We start from the raw sequence: 5,298 nt of genomic DNA, 5'->3' as shown, positions 1-5,298 counted from the left end.
CTGATTGTAGTCTGAAGTTTATTTTCACACTGTGGAACATAATAAGTGTAATTTTTATTAATTATATTTAATCTGCTCTACAGCCTTGGAAATGAATTATTTCTGTTGTGTGTACCCTCACCTAAAGACACCTTGTAATTTTTAGACTTGATTTTCCTCTCAGGTAGGCCATGTATCTTTCTAATTTTTTTTAAACTTTTATTTATTTTTTAAGTGTGTTTTTCCAGGACCCATTAGCTCCAAGTCAAGTAGTTGCCTCAATCCAGTTGTGGAAGGCGCAGCCCACACTGGCCCACGCAGGGATCAAACCAGCAACCCCATCGTTCAGAGCTCGTGCTCTAACCAACTGAGCTAACCAGCCACCCCTCTAAATCCTTTCCAGAAGCTTGGGATGGGTATGTGGGCCCTGAAGAGGGGACCTGATGGACCCCCAGAATATCTACCACATTCTCTCCAGTCCATTGGCTACAGTGTAGCTTGCATGAATATCCAAAATGCAAACCTAATCCTGTTGTTTCCTAACATAGAAGCTTTTATTTTTATTCATTTTTAAAATTAAGTTTATTGGGGTAACATTGGTTGATAATGACATTGTATCATTTTCAGTTGTGTATGTTTATAATATAACGTCTCTGTACGCTATTGTGTGCTCACTTGTGGGCATCCTCTCTTTAGGCTAAAGCCAGACTCCTTATCACAGGGTCCACTGTTGTTTGGCAACCTTCACTTTTCTCTCGAACTTCGTCTCTCATCTGTCTGTCTCTCTTTCATCAGTCATAGTAGTTCCCTCACTTCTAGACCTTTGAACACCTGTCCCCTATACCGAGGACACGCTTCCCTGTCTCTGAGCCACTCTTGCAGCTTGTCCTTACGGTCTCTTTCCAACAGCTTGCCTTTCTGAAGGTCTTTGCTGCATCTCCTGGACTATGTGCTCCTAGAATGCCCAGAAAATGATACGCATCTTGTTGTACTATAGTTATATTTAAATGTGTTTTATGGAGGAAGGAGGCCACAAGCCAAGAGTGCCGTAGGGCTCACAACCATCCTAATATAACCTTATCTCTCTAATCATTTTCATAACCTACTTCAGTTTGCTCCCACCTCTAACCAGATAGAATTAACCACTGCTTTGTAACCTCACCATATCTACACATCTTTTCAATTACAATGATAATGTTTCATTTTCTTGATTTGCTAACCTTTCTATCTTCACTCTAAATATAATATTTTTAGAGGCAGTCTTCAAGTCACTTAGCATAGCGCCTCGTCTTCCTCTTTCATTCCCTTCCTTTCACCCTTCTTTCTTTCTTTCCTTTATTCTATAATGATGAGAAAAGTTGCATACAATCCCTGGCCTCAGGGAGCTAAAAGTCTCCATAGCCAGAGCTCAATAAATGTGTGATGGACAAGCAAATGTGAGGGTAGCTGTCTCAAGCTCATAGTCTGACCCCTTCTGCAAAGCCTGCACCTCTTTCTGTACATGGAAGAGTTTGAATTGTGGGTGCAAGATTTTTGACTTGAACACCATTTTTAGTTGGCCACCATATGCTCTTTAATATTGTTAGGCCTTTCTTATTTTTAGGAGAGGAATGAGATTTGATCTCTCAGTTGGTAATACGTGATTTACTAAAGAACCATTTTCTATCTTACATCCACTTCAGTTGTTTACTCCCAAATAGGGTAGCTTTGCATAGAGAATCGTTGAAACATCATCTGAATTCAGTCAGTGTGTACTAGCAAGCATTAGCTGAGACATGCATTTTCTTTTTCTTTTTTTTTAAAGTACTGATTACTGTTCTCTATTTTAATTCAAAGTAATTTTTTTTAAAAAGATTTTATTGGGGAAGGGGAACAGGACTTTATTGGGGAATAGTGTGTACTTCTGGGACTTTTCCAAGTCAAGTTGTTGTCCTTTCAGTCTTAGTTGTGGATGGCGCAGCTCAGCTCCAGGTCCAGTTGCAGGTTGTTAGTTGCAGGGGGCGCAGCCCACCATCCCTTGTGGGAGTCGAACTGGCAACCTTGTTGTTGAGAGCCCACTGGCCCATGCGGGAATTGAACCAGCAGCCTTTGGCGTTAGAAGCACGGAGCTCCAACCACCTGAGCCACCGGGCTGGCCCAAAGACATGCATTTTCAAAAGGGTGGAAATTGTTCTTGGTGGGGAGAAAAAAGTTTAGATATTACAATGGTTTATAGTCCTCCAAAGGACCACAGTACATAAATAGATAAAAAGTATTCTATAGTATTAAAAATTCATGGGTGAGCTATTAGGAAAAGAGTCTAAAAGGTCTTAATGGTGGGAAAAATGGTTGAGAAGCACTGATCCTAGGTAAGCTTCTTATTTTTAAGGCCTGGATAAACCAATTTGATCACTAGATCATTTTCTTCACTGTTTATTCTGATGCCAAGGGGGATTTACTCCACTTGCAAAGGTCTGCTCTGCTAAATATACCTTTTGGGGACGTTTTCCATGCTAGCAGAGAGGTGCTATAAACCTGACAGTCAATATAATAGCAAAATGGAGCTTATGTCTCCTGCCTACTGCCTTTGACAAACACTCCGGGTAATTAGAGAGCAGTCAATCATCAACTACACATTTCATTTTTAATTTAATGATCCTGTAATGTGCCACAAGAGAACACATTCTGAGGTGATATGTACTGGAAATAAAATGTTGTAAAGCAATTGGAAATATAGCTGTCATTCCAGTCTCCAAGCCCTTAGCAAAAACTACAATGAAACGGGAAAGACGGGAGTGTCTGAAAACCCAGTCACTACAGAAAAAATTAGCTGGGATGGTGATACCTGGACTTATTTCACAGAAGTATTGTAAATGCAAAACTTTTGGGGGTTTTTGGGTGTAGTTTTATCTTCCATGTTTTCCACAAGGACTAACTAATAGAAAATATCACTGTATAAAAGAATGCAGTGAGTTCTTGAACTTAGAATGATACGTGATCAGATTCCAGATGCGAATATCACCAAGTGAAATATGCACATTTATCATTCCTATATAAGGAACCAAGAATAGGAAAGAACACAGGTTAAGAAACAAAAAGAGTAAAAAACAAAACAAAACAAAACAAAAAACCCTTAGAGTCCAAATCCCAGTTCTTATTCCAAATTCATGGGGCCCCTTAACACATTTTATTTCCCATTTTACATCTTGTTTTCCTTCATAAAAAACATCACATATCTAGCTACCTCAATCACATAAGCAAGTGCATGGAAGTTTTCTTTCCTTCTTTCCTAATATCCTACTATCTTCCTCCCTTCCTTCCTTCCTTCCTTCCTTCCTTCCTTCCTTCCTTCCTTCCTTCCTTCCTTCCTAAGAATTTATTGAATGTCTATTCTATGTAAGATATCATACTAAGTTGAGGAAATATAAACAGAGTAAGAATGTCCTAGAAGGGACCCATTCATTATTTATGACAAGATTAAGTTTATTACTAAGAATACCATTCTCTTTTAGGGAATTTTGGCTTGAATGAATGAATGAACAAATAGATGAATGAATAATTTCTTGTTGTTAGTTATTGAGTTATTTTGCTCTTTATTTTAATAGCATTCTTTAAAAAATGATTTTATGTCAGTTATGAGTATAGAATGAGAGCCAGTTTATAAAGTGTTAGTGTCCTCTTTATTCTAACACAGTGGGGGCAATAGTAGGGTACAGATTGTTGTTGTAAGTCTCTGTGGTGGTACTGGGCAGTAGGGGAATTTGGCCAGTAAAGAAATGACAACGGTGTTCCTACATGTTATTTTTTCACAGTTACCCCTTGATGTTGCTTATATTTTTTGAAAATTAGTGAATATATAACAATAATATGGATGGTGGGGTATTGGATGAAGGGAGACATTTAATCAGACCCAGAGAGACTGATACTATGTTTTTCTTTTCTCAAGTGTTTGATGTCTTTTGTCCCAATCTCAAAGTAGGTTCCCAGAACAGCAGGGCTAGGTCATTTCCAAGCCTGTTGGTAAGGATGGAACAAGAGCTCCTGGGAATGGCATCAAACAAAAGTGAGTGCCAGCCACTGGGGGCAGGTAAGCCTGGAAGGTGCCATTGTCAGGTGCCTTGCTACAGTGAACAAGTGACCCTTACTTCCAAAATTTAGCAAAAGTTTAATTAAGACTTATGTCTTAATTGCTCCTCTACTCCTTTGGTCATCCTAAATCATTGGTTTACAGCCCACCATAATTAGTGAACAATGAAGTATTGTGGCCATATTCAATTTTTATCAAGGTTGCATTTGAAAATTTCTGGGGTTGAGCCATATGAAATTGCTGCTATGCAATCACTTTTGACCTACAAAAATGTCAAATTCCTATGGTTCAAACTATTAGTTTGCTAGCCAGTTCTTTGGAATTTAGGAAATATATTCCACATAAATATGTCATACATGGTAAGACAGCCTTCAGGCCAGCTCACAGGACCATTCTGGCTTCCATTCCCATAACGCTGAGGAAAATGCTCCCAAAGGTCACTAATGAATTTCTGGTTGTCAAGGTCACAATTTCTTTGCCTTCACCCTTCTGAATCTCTTGGATTCATTTTACAGTGTATGGGGCAGTCTGCCCCCTGCCCCCGACACACTCTCCTTTCTTGAATTTTCTGTGACATGGAGATGTTAAAAGAGAGAGAAATAAACAGGTGAAAAATTGAGTGATTTTGTGTAAAGTGTAGTTTAGCTTTCAGAGGTGAAAGAAAGAAGAGAATTGCATCTTGTGCATTCTGAAGACAATGGAGAAAATACTTGGTGTTAATGGTTCTCTCTGATGACCACCATAGGTTGCTATCCAGAGAAGCCTTGGAGTACGAGAGAAAAGGTGTGCAAGTCATTGTATATTAAATGAGTAGTCACTTCACACAGTGGCAGAGAGCAACAGGGCTATAGGAATACATATTCACAATCCCTTGTCTGCAACTTCAAAATCCAAAAACTTCTAAAAACGGTTTGGCAGCAACATCTGACCTGAACAGGTATAATGTTCTATATGATCTTTATTTGTTGTACTTAATGGTCTTCATTTATTGTACTTAATATTATTGAATGCAGAAATATTCAAGTGTTTGGTAATAGGGTACTACTGGGAGTAGATTAATATATGGTATATACACAGTGTTTTCCTGCATGAGTTCTAATCCTAACACCACCATTTGCTCATTGGGTGGCCCCAGGTGAGCAGGGTCATAAAAGTGGAAAAGAGGCAATCCAGTGAAATAACATCTTCATTTGATGTAAATAAACTAGCTTTAAAAAGGAACTAATACTTGCCTTATCTGTCCAAAGGGTGAT

This window comes from Rhinolophus sinicus, chromosome X, assembly GCF_036562045.2.
Source record: "Rhinolophus sinicus isolate RSC01 chromosome X, ASM3656204v1, whole genome shotgun sequence".
NCBI classification, from domain to species: domain Eukaryota; kingdom Metazoa; phylum Chordata; class Mammalia; order Chiroptera; family Rhinolophidae; genus Rhinolophus; species Rhinolophus sinicus.
Note: the sequence above shows the minus strand (reverse complement) of the source record.